At 43.6% G+C, this 14,396-nt stretch overlaps 1 long non-coding RNA gene across 2 annotated transcripts in view; it reads left to right on the forward strand.

Annotated features, from left to right (window-relative positions):
* Window positions 1–13,937, forward strand: part of LOC134421630 (uncharacterized) — a 158,976-nt gene extending 145,039 nt beyond the window's left edge. For both annotated transcript variants that reach the window (XR_010028635.1, XR_010028636.1), the window contains one exon: window positions 13,924–13,937. This is a non-coding gene — a long non-coding RNA (uncharacterized LOC134421630). The remainder of the gene's footprint in view (window positions 1–13,923) is intronic.
* The last annotated feature ends 459 nt before the right edge of the window (window positions 13,938–14,396 follow it).

Consider the following 14,396-nt stretch of genomic DNA (forward strand, 5'->3'; position numbering starts at 1 on the left):
AATTACATTATTTATCTGAAAGACAAAGTTTTTATGTATTTTACTATTTTGTGTCTCCTCAGATGGTATCCTGCTTAATTTTTCTTAATAAATTCCACCCAGTCCAAAAAAAAGAATGCATGTTGATAGATTAATGAATAACTATTAATGAATAACTATTTTCCATTCTCTCTTGTTCATCTTTTCCCTGTGGATACCTTGGTCTTCATACCACAGGTACTCAGCTTTCATCTTTCTCACATTTTCATTTCTTTTTACCTCAGGCATTGTAGGTGTTTTAATGATAAGATACACTCTCCTGGCCTCTTATTTATAAGTCTGAAAAATGTATTTTCACCCATAAAGCACAGGTCAACTGCATTTGAAATAATTCCCCTAAACAATCCCAGCAAAATCTGTTTTGTTTTGCATCCCTGCTAATGAAATCTGGATGGAAAGGGAGAAGTGTTGAGCTAGGAACAGGAGATCTGTACTGAAAAAAGTGGGAGATGGAAAAGGAATGAAGCAAAAATGTAGGATCATTAGAGGTTTGCAGTAAAAATACAGTAGAGGGGGGAAATACAAGAAACTACTTCAATATGTTAAAATATATCAAAATATTTATATAAAAAACATGCAGAGCCATTGGATAGCTCATAAGTTAGCACCTATGTTCAAATTGTGGTAAAAACTATATTACTTAAACAATAAAAAAACTAGATTTTCTAATACTAATGTAAGCATTCCAGATGGAACTTCATGTTCAGGCCTGAGAAACTCTGACTATGGTTATATAGATAAAAACCAACTAAACTGAAATGTGGGTTTGTGTTTATCACTACTAGAGAGTAACATCATTTGGAAGCTGTTAGCTTGAAATAAATTTATTCCATGTAATGTCACCTCAGAGAACTTTGTTCTTTTTGAATTTGGCTTGAATTTCACTGATTGTCTTTACTTTGGTAAGGACTCCAGAGTTGACTCTCAAATGCTAAACTCATAAGTGAAATACTTTCAAAATAAGTTTTTGAAACAGTTGGGATAGAAAAAGATGACCTGTACTCAGATAGTATAAAACTGAAAGAATTTAGACAACATTTTAAATAGCTTCTCTGCTTGTCTGTCACATAATGAGCACAAATCTGCCATTTTCCAGTCTCCTAAACCAAGAGAGCATGAGAGCAGCCCCTGCACAAGACCAAACAGAATTGCTTTCAGAGATAGAATCCATTCCCTTTTCCCAGAGTGGTTTAAATTTGTTCTCTCTACAAATTTACTGCCTGATAAATAATGTCATCATTGAAAACCAAATAATTAATAAACCCAAACCCACTGGTCTTTCAAAGCCCTTTAACTTCCTGAATACATTTTTCATTAATTCCTCGGCAGAATGATGTTGCACTTTTGTTTAGTTGGAATTAGAGCAACACTTTGCATTCTCCCCATTTCCCAGCTTCAGCAAAACACTGGCAGGACCTGCATCCTCTCACCTTCCCACAAGCTCTGCCCTCCCCTGCAAATTCTTGCTGCTGTCTTGTCTTCAGGGAAAGCCTTAGAAGTGCAGGCTTATCTCAGTGATTTAAACCCAGCTACCTAAGGATGTGCTGGGTTTCCTCTGCTGCAGCCCCCAGCCAGGAGCTGATGGATATCTCAGTGCTCAGACACACAGAGGTGCCTGATGCAGAAATTACAGGGTCAGGCTCCCAGACCTGCCTTTTGTGAGAGGTCAGGCAAGGTGAGCTGGCACTTCAAACCAGTGCATCTGCTCGGTAAATCTCAAAGATGTCTGCAGAACTATGACAGGCACAGGGAATTAAATGGAAAGCACTCACTTTTTCTTTTTGGTCTGAGCTGTAACCCAAGGCTTTGCCTTTCCACCACATCGTTTTGAAAGGAAATTGATTTCCCTGCTCACTAGTTTAACTGAAATTATTTAAAGCAATTTTTCAGCTACCACTTAGTCGAGCATAAAAACTTTCTTAAGGCCAAAGCTCCCTCATTTCAACACTTCCCTCCAAAAGGAGTTCCACCTGAAACAAAATTAATTTCTCTACCTTTCAACTCAGGACTCTCTATTTAGCTTTAATTATAACTCCAGGGAAGAGGATTTCCCTCTCCTTTTTATTCATATTTCCTGTGCCCTGCTTCTTATGTCCCAGCATCTTCTGAGCACCAGGCAAGAGCAGCCTGTGCCACATTTAACTTCTGTAAAAGATTCTGTGGAGGAAGAGAAGGCACAGAGGGGGCTGGACATTGCTGTGGGGTCATTTCTGGGCTTGGGGAAGCTCAAAAAGAGAAGGAAACAATTCTAGCAAAACAAGCCTCCAGCTTTGTAACAAAACAAGCCAAGGAAGTGCCAGGTTATCACGACATGGAAACAGCTGAGAAATAAAGAACTGACACTTGCAGAATGGAGAAAAGAGGTCATTCCAAACAGTGCTGGGGGGAAACTGGAATCCTGTGACTCTAAACAGGAATGGGAGCAGGCTGGTTACCTGCAGAAACACAGCTTGGAGAGCTGAGCCAGCCTTGGTGGGGTGGCAGCAGCTGCCCAGATCGCTGAGCACTGGGCCTTTATGAGCTGAGCACTTTAACGAGCATGTTTGCTTTAGTGTTTATTTGCACAGAGTCAGGCTGATCTCATGTCCCAAGAATGAAACCCTGGCATGGAAGTGGCATATCTGCCAGTTAATGTCAACAGCTGATGTGCAGAGTGCAAACAGGATTTCATGTTGTGGTAAAAGTTGAGTTACTATTTGCTTTAATTCTGTTTTCTTTGTGTCTGATATATTAAGATTAAAAAGTAAAAGAATTTGGGTTTTGCTTAAAAAAAGACAAAAAATACCCTAATAACTCTTATTCTACAAGCTGAAGAAAAATGTTATGATAGCTGCCATAGATATCTGTCATAGATATCTTATGATATCTATGATATAATATGATATATTATGATATACTATTATATGTATATTATATATAGTATACATACTATATTATACAGTATGTATAGTATATATATTATATATATAACATTAAATATATATATTATTATTTATTATTATATATTATTTATATATATTGTATCATTATATGTTATTATTATAAATTATATATTATATATTATATAGTATATAATATATAAAATTTTATATAATATTATATATAATATTAATAAATAATAATATAAATATTTTATATGTAATATATAAAAATATATAATTATATATTTATATATATTATATATTTTTATATATTATATATATAAAATATATATTTATATATATTTATATATAAATATATATAAATATATAATAATAAATAATATTATATATATTATATATATGTTATATATTATTATATTTTATTATAATAAAAGCCTCTAGCGATTTGCACAGTGCTGAACTTCAAGGAGGGGAAGAACACACTAAACTGTAAATCAACAGAAAATCCTCCCTGATTTAAACCCAGGCAGATGAAGTTATCACACCAAGCAGGTTCAGCAGTGTCTCAGTCTCCCCAACAATGGAAGCCCTGCCCTGTGTGAGCAGCCCAGCTCATCCTGTGCTGATCACTTGGGTGATCACAGATGACCTTCCAGCCATCATGTCCCAGGCCAGCCTGGATTCCCACTGCTCTGAGGTGCTGCTGGTGCTCAGAACGAGCAGGGCTCAGTCTCAGGCTCAGAAAATCAGTGATTAATGGCACCCACCCCTGGCACGGAACTTCTGGCACACCTGTGGCAGGGAAATGGAGCTGCTGACCTCACAGCCCCTTCCACCCCCGGCTTCTGGGGTTTTATGGGTTGTCAGTCACACCTAGGGCTGATCTGGCTGTAAAACCCCAGCCGTGCAGCAAAGCTGGCAGGGCAGCTCTGTGGTTTGAGGCTTAGCTGTGGCTGAAAGGCTGAAAGGAGGTAGAAGATTTCAGGATTGGTGCTGACAGTTGCTTTCAAGTACATGCAAAGGCAAAATCCAGTTACACAGACAACAAACTCACCTGGAGTTTGGAGGCTGTAGGACAGATGCAACTGGAGAAAAATTAATAAAGGGAAATAAAACAAATTCCCTCCAAACACCACCTGTATGGAAAGGAGGCTGACACAAAGGTGTTCAGAAGGCTGGCAAAGATTTCCCTGTGTTGCAGGAGGTCCCTAAAACAAGGCAAGGGAGCTCAGGCAGACTCTGTACCCACTGCTGGCTCTCAATCCAGTGGAAGCAATTGAACGTTGGGTTATTCACACCACCTGCCTGGCCACTGTGACCCTGCACTGGGGCAGAGCTCCCTGTTTAGTGCTTGTTTCTGCAGGAGAAACGCTCTTTGTTCCAAGCACATTAAGCCTAATAAAACAACAAAAATATATATGAAACAGAGAGACAGAACAGGTTTAATCTTCCCCTCCAAACTCCCTAAATGGGAAGGGAAAGGCTGGAAAGCAGGTTTTCAAATCATACAGCAGTACCCTAAAGCTGTCACTGCCCTCATCTCACTGCAGAGGCACCAAGCAGGGCTGTGGTGTTGTGTTTGTGTGGCATGGTATTTGTGTTTGCTTTAAATCATGCTATAGAGAAGGGCCATTCAAACTGCAGAGCTGGAAAGTGCTCATGAAAGTGCTCTGCGCTTTTAAATGAGATTCCAGAGCAGGTCCCTCTCCAGCACTGCTGGGGAAGGGTGTTCAGAGCTGCCATGGCTTTCCCAGGTGTTTCCCACAGGGACAGAGTGTGGAGCGAGCAGTTAATCATGAGTGCACTGCAGTGTCCTTGGGTGAAAGCTGCTGCAGACATTGAAAAAGTGTTTAATAACCAGAGCCCCGTGTCCTGAGGGCAGCCTGGGTTCACAGGAGTTCACACACCTCTGAGGAGCTTCAGGCCAAAATGAAAGGAGGAGCTGCAGCTTCAGGGGCTGCACCTTGCAGGGACTGCAGCCCAGCAAGAGTCAGCACAAAGTGCATTTGGGTGAGCCAGGCAATGCTCCTGAGATGCAAACTGAGCTCAGAAGGTGCCCAGGGAAACACCCAGGGACCCCTGTCCAGGGGCACTCAGCTCCAGATTTCCATTCTGCACATACAAATTCGGAGTTACTCACAGTTCACAAAAAAAAAAAAAAAAAAAAAAACCCAAACCAAACCAAAGCAAAAAAAAAAAAAAAGAAAAAAAAACAAAAAAAAACAAAACAAAAAAAAAAAAAAACCAAAAAAAACAATCAAAAAAATCCCCCCAAAAAACAAAAACAAAGAAAAAAACCCAAAAACCCCAAAAAACAAACAAAAAAAAACCCCCACAAAAAACGCAAAAAAACCCTCCCAAAACAAGACAATAAAAACCACAAAAAAAAATCAAAACAAAAACCAAAACAAAACAAAAAAACCCCAAACAACCTTTTTCTCACAACTAGCTCACTTATAAATAACTATTTTTGAGAATACATGTAACAACCATCCTCATGAGAAATCACATTAGGTGTCCAACTCTCTGGAAATGCACTAGCAAGTCAAAATGCCTTTTTCTGCCTCATTTGCATTGTGCTCTCATAAAAGGAAACTGGACATATGAAGGCATTTTTCCACTGGAGGAGGAGGAGGATGAGGAGTTTGTTTTTCCCTTTCTCTCTCTTACTCTGAGGGGGGAACAAATTCAGCAGGTCTGTCTCACAAACACAGATTGGTTTTGGGATGGAAGGGACCTTAAATCCCATCCAGTCCCATGCCACATGCTGGGACACCTCCCACTGTCCCAGGCTGCTCCCAGCCCTGTCCAGCCTGGCCTTGGGCACTGCCAGGGATCCAGGGGCAGCCACAGCTGCTCTGGGCACCTGTGCCAGGGCCTCACACCCTGACAGGGAAGAATTTGTTCCCAATATCTCATCTAAACTTACTCTCTTTCAGCCTACACCTTCTTCACCCTGGGCCAGGTCGTGGCACTGGGCTTGCTGGGGGGATTTTTCTACATAAACCTATTAAGTATAAAGAGAAGTTAATCATTAGCTGGCTGGTTGTGCATTGAGACAGAATCCCTCCTTTGTCTCTCAGTGTTATTAAATGCTTTCTGCTTTGAAATGCCACATAAAAGTGATAGATGCCCTTTCTCTAAAAGCCAGGCTTCCAGTCAAGCTATGCTTGATGCTAGCTCAGCCACAGAGAGCCCCCTTGTTTAAATCCTTGTTTAAATCTAGAAGCCTGAGGCAGATAAGGTGAAGGCAGGCTGGCTGCTGTGCCCTGATAAGGAGCTGCAGGGACAGGGGAATGTTCCCTGTGCACCATCCCACTGCTGAGCTATGGCTGGGCACCATGAGAGGCACAACAATGACTGAGCTCGAGCCAGGGATGCAAATGGTCAAGTGAATTTGGGATCATAAGGTGGTGGAAGGCTGTTGGCATTTTGAAAGATTGTTTAGAGTGGAAGCTGCTGCTTAAAACAGCTTCAGAAACAGCAAATTCCACCTGTGTAGACTGAAAAAGGGTTTGTGTGTGCCCACCATGGAGTTTACCTTTCTAGCTGGGTTTATCCTTCTAGCTGAGTTTACCCTTCCAGTTGGGTTTAGACTTCCAGCTGGGATTAATCTCCAGTTGGGTTTAAACTCAGCTAGAAGGATAAACGCAGCTGGAAGGTTATCTTTCCAGCTGGGTTTAAGCTTCTAGATGGGTTTATCTTCTCAGTTGGGTTTACCTTTCTAGCTGGCTTTATCCTTCTAGCTGAGTTTAACCTTCCAGTTGGGTTTAGCCTTCCAGCTGGGATTATCATTCTAGCTGGGATTAAGCTTCTAGATGGGTTTATCTTTCCAGTTGGGTTTAGCCTTCTAGCTGGGATTAACCTTTCAATTGGGATTATCCTTCTAGCTGGGTTTAGGCTTCCAGCTGGAATTAACCTTCCAGTTGTGTTTAACCTTCCAGTTGGGTTTAAGCTTCTAGATGGGTTTATCTTTCCAGTTGGGTTTATCCTTCTAGCTGGAATTAACCTTCCAGTTGGGTTTAGGCTTCTAGCTGGGTTTATCCTTCTAGCTGAGTTTAACCTTCCAGCTGGGATTAACCTGAGTTTAACGTTCCAGTTGGGTTTATCCTTCCAGCTGGGATTAACCTTCCATCCAACATCAGTGCTCAGAGAGCCCAGGACTGCTTTCAGAAGCACTGCCATCTCCTCAAACACACACACACAGAGCCCTAAACAAGAAATGAGTGAACAGGGAGGCAGAAAGTCAGGCCTGAGTGAAAGAGCAAGCAAATCCCCTTCCCAAATCACTAGGAAAAAAAAAAAAGTTTCTCCCCAGAGGAATGATAAACTGTATTTTAGCCTAGCAGCTTTTACAAGGTGCAAGTGTTGCTCAGGAGAATAAATGCCTGCTTTGTGTGGCCCCCCCTGGAAGCAGGAGGCAGTCAAGTCTGGGCTCAGCTAATGTATCATCTATATTTACATGTCAAAATCCCCCCTTATTTAGGTTCTTGATTTACAGCCCCCAGTTTTCATAAAAGTCAGTCATTCCTAGTGAAAGAATGCAGAGCAGATTTATAGGATCTGCATTATGCCTTAAATCTTAATAGCATTTTTAAAGCATTTTTATGACTCGTCCTAAGTAATGTTTTCCCTCTTTTTTTTTCAAGGCATTACTGTGTAAAACCAAATACAAATCCTTACCTTAAAAACAAGATCATTTTAACCAACCCTGCCGCAATGCCAAACCTTGTCAGCAATGTCCTTATAAGCCTCTCTTTTCAAACATTCATAGCTTGAATGTAAAATGTGCTTTTCACTAAGGTTTGCCTGATAAGATCTCAACCTGCATGAGCAGTGAATTTGTTTTCACCATCACAGCCCAAATAAAATAAACCTCTGGAGGCTGCTGTGAGGTAGATGAAGGTAAAGGGCCTGATTCTGTGCCTGCTCCCCCACATCAGGCTGCTCCTTGCTTAGAAAAGTCTGCTTGAAATATATGTCAGCTCAGATTTAGTCCAGTCTGGAGCAGAAATACCCCAAATCCATTAATCACAGCAGAGACACAAAAATGCTGGCTGGGCTCGTGTCTTTGCACCCATGGATGGGCCCAGCACTGCAGTGCTGGTTCTTAACCAACTCTCTGGAGAAACCTCAACCTTTAGATAGAAATTTAATTTTCAAAGAATAGTCTCAGTGGTGTGTCCCAAAGTGGCTTTGTAGGGAATGAGTTTCTCAAGCATTTTTTATTAATTATTTTAAGAGTTAGTATGTTTTGGGGGAGACCTTGGAGCCCCTTCCAGTGGCCAAGGGGGGCCCCAGGAGAGCTGGAGAAGGACTTTGGACAAGAAATGGGACAAAGGGAAATGGCTTCAAACTGAAAGGGAGCAGGTTTAGATTAGATATTAAGAAAAAAATTCATCCTTGAGAGGATGGGCAGGCCCTGGCAAAGGCACCCAGAGCAGCTGTGGCTGCCCCTGGATCCCTGCAGTGCCCAAGGCCAGGCTGGACAGGGCTTGGAGCAGCCTGGGACAGTGGAAGGTGTCCCTGCCCATGGCTGGGGTGGCACTGGGTGGGATTTAAGGTCCCTTCCAATCCAAATTCTGGGATTCTGTGACTTCAGAACCAACAGTGGTGGGGACAAAACAAATGTCCAGGCCAAGGACAGGCCAAGGATTTCTGTAGAGAATATATTCTCACCTCTGGTTCCTTAACCTCAACATGTTCAAAGGAAACGGAAAATATCTGATACACAGTGGGTTATTGCAAGCCTGAGTGAGTATACATCAAATACCACCAACAGAGAAAGAAAAATAAGTTGGGAACAGCAAATATTTCCAGTAAATTATAAATATACTTTAGGATATCTTGAACAACATTTCAAAGAACTCAGAATATTCTCCCACTAAATCAAGTATTTACTCTGGACCCAGACTTGCAACCTCCAGTCATGAGAGAGTCTCATTTAGAGTAACTGGGTTTTGAAGGCAAAGACCACTCAGTTGAGTATACAGTCTTAAAGCCTGCTGTTATTCCCTTAAATGCTTTCAAATTAAACATTTCCATTTACAATAGCATTGGATATGAGAAACAGGTTTTAAAACACCAGTCTCCAGTCCAAGCAGGTCAAAATTTGCAGATAAAAATCAATCATAAATGCAGCTATCAACTACATACCCTGGTAAATATTTAGATATTTCAACAGACTTTGTTAAAGTGCATGAAATTTTGTGTAAACAACAATTAAAATCAGTATGTTCTATGCATAGAAAAAAACACATTAAAATAAACCATCACATTGTGACAATTTATATTAAAAATACCTTCTCCCCAGGGAATCTATTGAAAAGCCATAAAATTTAACCTAATGACTGGTAGACACTGAAAAGCTAATCATATTTTGGATACGTACATACTACTTTTAAATCTCCCAAAGAGGTCAGCATCAACAAGTAAATAAACCCAAAATTCCTACCTCCTACCTTCCCACAGACAAATAAACACTGATATTTGTATACAATCAGTTAAGCATATTCTGAGAGAAGCATAAATAAAGAAAAATAAAAAAGAAAGCCCTGAGGACTTATCAACAGAGCTGAAATTGCTTCCAGCATTAATAACACACACCTGCTTGAACAGGTATCAACCTGAGATGTGATTATACAATATTCAGAGTTCTTGGCTTTGGTCAGACATGGTTAAACTGAAATTGGAATATGTGAAGAGTGGAGCTGGAGCATCCTGGGACTGTGTGCCAAACTCTTGAGCTCTTCAGGCTGCTCCTCCACACCATCATTTTGCTGCTCTTCAGCAATTTTCAGGGGTTGAAGCTGAAACCTGAGTGCAGTTTCTGTCCTTTGCTGCATCTTTGCAATGAATAGGAAACAAATAGGAAACCATCCCTGTGTTTCCCCGTGGAGGGCAAACAGGGGGGGCCACACCAGCCAGAATTCCTGGCTGTTGTCTTCCTGAAAGTGTCCAGCCAGCAAACTCCTCTTAGAGATATCCTATATCAGCTGGAACAGCTCCATTGGGACAGGCTGGATAAATACCCCCCCCAAAACAGAGCAGGCAATGAAAGAGTTCTGCCCCCAAAACCCAAAGCTGTACATTCCTGCCTCTTCACAGAGACAGAATTGTCTCAAAGGCCACCACTGTCCCATTTTCTCCTGATTTCCAGGCTCTAGAGCCCAGTGCCTGGGAGAAATCTCTCCCTGGTAATGTCAGGGGAGCAGGCTGTGATGCTCCATCCTTGGAGGCTGCCAAGAGCAGAGCACAGGGAGCCCTGCAGAGCCCAGTGTGATCCCAGAGCTCCCTCTCAGAGCACAAGGTGGACAAGAGCTCTCCGGGGTCCCTTCCAGCCTGGAGTGCTGAGAAATCATCCTCCCTCTCTCCCCTGTACTCCTCCTGCCCCCAAAATTAATCCTTCTCTAGGAATATTTTCATTTGTGCCTTAATATTTTCTTCAGGAAGTCTGCTGACACTGAACTGAGAGTTGTGTTTGAGAGGGAATTACACTGTCAGCTATCTCACACTGTCACTGTTATTTCATTACTGTCACAATCCCTTTCCCCCCAAAGTGAGAGCTGCCAGCTCAGACCATTGTAATGAAACACTTGATTTCCAAATGTTCACTGAAGCAGGAAATATTTTACACCCCCTGAACTTTCCAATAGCTCAGGAGCACACTTTTTCCCTCTCAGCAAAAGTTTCTAATAGCTCAGATGTGTGATCTGTGTGGAGGAGTTATGGCTGAGCTCGTTGGGATGCCTGGATGCCAACTGGAAGGCAAATCTCTTTAGATGAACTAGAAAATGTCATTTATACAGGCTGTGGAAATATATTTTTCAGACATAAAACTAGAGTGTAAGAGACCATGAGATGCCAGTCACTCAACCCTTGGACAATCGATCTGTGCTGCTCACAGCAAATGTGTACGCTGCTTTCTTTAAAAATAAAACTTCTGTGCTATAGATTCCAAAATCTCCCTTAGAGTTTTTTAATTCAAGAGGCAAGGACATTATAACATGCTCTGATGCTTTTGCCTGTTGTTGTTATTTGAAACCTGTCTTTTTTTTGCTCTATTTCTATTTTTTGCATTATGCAAGGGGAGCTTGGACACCAGCTGACCTTGTTCTAAATAAATGCGATTACAATCCACCTCAGTGCCTGCACACCTGGGGAAAGCATTCCCTGCCAGCCTGGGGGTGCTGAACCTCTTGACCACTCAGGGCTGAGCATTCCCTTGGCAGGAGACAGTCAGCATGGACAAGCAGGGGCAGGCAATGAGCCTCAGCCACAGAACCTGTCAGAGCACGAGTTACTGCTGCCCTGGGACTGCATTAGCTCACACATTCCTCTCTTGAAAGCTTCTTTTTATGAAGTGCACACCATGGATTCCTCCAAGCCAGCACTCCCTTTCTGGCTCCAGCCCATCTGGAGTGGGAATGAACCACTTCAGAGGGAGCTTTTCTGGGATGATGAGAAAGGGATTGGCCAAAGCCTTGTGCTGCCAGCCTCACCTGCTGGCCCAGGGCTGGGATCTGCTTGGATCTCAGGAGCTCAGCCTGGCCCTGCAAAGGTCTGGGAGGCTCCAGGCTGGGTCACCAACCCAGCTACAGAGAGGCTCTGGGAGTCAGGAGGGATTCAGAATCACAGAATGACCAGGTTGGAAGAGACCTCCAAGATCATCAAGTCCAGCCCAGCCCCAACCCCTCAACTGAACCCTGGCCCCCAGTGCCACATCCAGGCTTTGTTAAACACACCCAGGGATGGGGACTGCACCACCTCCCTGGGCAGCCATTCCAGAACTTTATCCCCTTTCTGTGAAATCTTTTCCCTGCTATCCAGTCTGTATTTCCCTTGAGGCTGTGTGCTCTGGCTGTGTCAGTGCTGCTGCAGACAGAGCCCAGCCCCAGCTGAGCACAGGCACCTTTCAGGAGCTGTGAGAGTGATGGGGGCAGCCCTGAGTCTCCTTTTCTCCAGGCTGAGCCCCCCCAGCTCCCTCAGGGGCTCCTCTCAGGGTTTGTGTCCCAGCCCCTCTGGATGTGCTCAGTGTCCCAAGGTCCTGCCCAAGCTGAGGGGCAGAGCTGGACACAGCACTCAGGGTGTGCCCTCACAGTGCCCAGGGCAGGGCAGAGTGACCTCCCTGCTCCTCTGGCCACTCCATTCCTGCCCCAGGCCAGCAGCCTTTGGCCTCCTTGGCCCCAGGGCACTGCTGGCTCCTGTCCATCTGTCTGTCCATCAGTGTCCCCAGGTCCCTTTGGGCCCGGGCATTGTTCACCCACACCATCCCCAGCCCAGAGCACTGCAGGGGTCGTTGTGGCCAAAATGCAGGAATGGGCACTCGGATTTATCAAACTTCATCCTGTTAGACTCTGCCCATCCATCCAACCCTTCCAGGTCTCCCTTCAGAGCCCTCCTGCCTCCCAACAGATGGACACAGCTCCCAGCTCAGTGTCGCCCGCAAATTTACTGATGAAAGGCTCAACCCCCTCATCCATGTCACCAATAAAAACATTGACCAGAGCTGGCCCCAGCACAGGGCCCTGATGAGACAATGGGAATCCATCCTGCAAGAGCTTGGAGCAACAAAGGTGGTGGAGCAATGGCAGAGCAAACCCTGCTCAGAGATGTAACAGCTGGGTGGGCAGTGGTCTCTGTGGCCAGGGGCTCACAGGGAGCTCCACGCTGCTGAATTGGCCCTGACATCCTCATCAGAGACACAACAGCTTTGCCTGCAAGGCCTCTCTTTGGAATAAGATACTAAAGGAAAGATGGAGAGGGATTTCTGTGTAGGGACGGAACAAGGGGAAATGACTTCCAACTGAAAGGTTTAGATGAGATATTAGGAAAAATCCTTCCCTGTGAGGGTGGGGAGGCCCTGGCACAGGGTGCCCAGAGAAGCTGTGGCTGCCCCTGGATCCCTGGCAGTGCCCAAGGCCAGGTTGGATCAGGCTTGGAACAATCTGGATTTTAAATTTGGGCTCAAACACTACCAGAGTAAAATTACAAGGAGCAACAATCCCCAATAGACTCAGTTCTATAAAGATCATCCAACTGTAGAATGTCCTACTCAAATTTTTTTTTGTATGAATACAATTCCACAAACAGAAAAATGGAACTTAATAAAGGAAAGAAGGTCCAGTTTAGAGCTAGGTGTTTTACTAAATGCACTTTTTGCATTTAATCAGTATTAAAATAACTGTCACTAACCTGTTGTGCGTGCTTAAATTGGTGAAGATGAACAGAATTTAACTGTCTGCATTTAAACAGAAGTCCCGAAGGCTTGAGAGTGATTTATAATCCCTGAACAGCAAATCTGACCCTGATTCAAAACCATATGCACCAAACAACTCCCCAGGCCCCACTGATCCATATATTCGAAAGTTTTTACCAAAAAAAAAAAAAAAAAAATTCATTCTGCTGCTTATATGCCACAAAACTTTGGTGAATTTTGTGTATTTTTTAGCCACAGCTGAGCCAAACACTGGAAGGATCAGAACCAGAACAGTGGGCAGAGATTAAATGTGTAAGCAGGGGGATGGCAGAGCAAGGGGCAGGGGCACATCCACTCTGTGACACCAGGTGGGAGCAGAAATTTGGGAGCTGGGTGCCCCAGAAGTGGAAGATGCTGCTGGGACCACCCTGCCCAGGGGCCAGAGCTGCTTTGGGCAGCAGAAAAAGCCTCAACTCCACCTCAGGATGGATGAAACCAGGCCATCTGGAGAGGCAGCACACGGGGTTTTAGCAGAAATTGTGATTTTAAATGAGACTCCAGATCTGGGGAGGGCATCTGAGAGCTGATATCCTGCCTGACCAGAACCAGAGGGGCAGACGTGGGATTATGTGGCACCTTGGGAGACAGGCTGGCTTTTCCACCCCAGAAATTCATGTGTATCAAATATGAACCTCATTTTTATCCTCTCCCACTGTCCAGAGATGTCAGAAATCAGTATAATTGCACAGACTGGCAAGACTCCCTGGGAATTATGTGTATTTTCTCTCTTTCTCTCTCATACAGAATCCATCTCTCCTCTGAATAATTACTGCCAGAGCTGAATCAGAGCCTGCCAACATTACAGAAAAGAATCCAACCCTTTTCTACAAACTTTCAAAACAAATATGACTTCACTTTGCTGATTTTTTTTTTTTCTTAATTTTTGTAGATTCACTGTCATTTGGTTCTCTTTGAATAACTTGAATGAGTTTAGGGAAGGCGTGGTGCACAAGGGATCTTTGGGCAGACCCTCGGCTGGAGCACAATTGGCTTCAGAAAAAGCCCTGCTCAGTTACATCCTGAAGATGCCTCCCAGTGAATTTGAAAAGCTCTCTTGGAGATTATTCACCTCATGTGAATGCCACTGCTCCCACCAGCTCTGTCATTTTAGGGATTTCAGCTGTTAAGTCAGAGGGCAGACAATAGGATGGGACAGAGCCCAGGCAATTAACTCTTCACTTGGTTTTATTACTGAATCCTGAGCTGGACTCCCACAG

Source organism: Melospiza melodia, chromosome 9, assembly GCF_035770615.1.
Source record: "Melospiza melodia melodia isolate bMelMel2 chromosome 9, bMelMel2.pri, whole genome shotgun sequence".
Lineage (NCBI taxonomy): Eukaryota > Metazoa > Chordata > Aves > Passeriformes > Passerellidae > Melospiza > Melospiza melodia.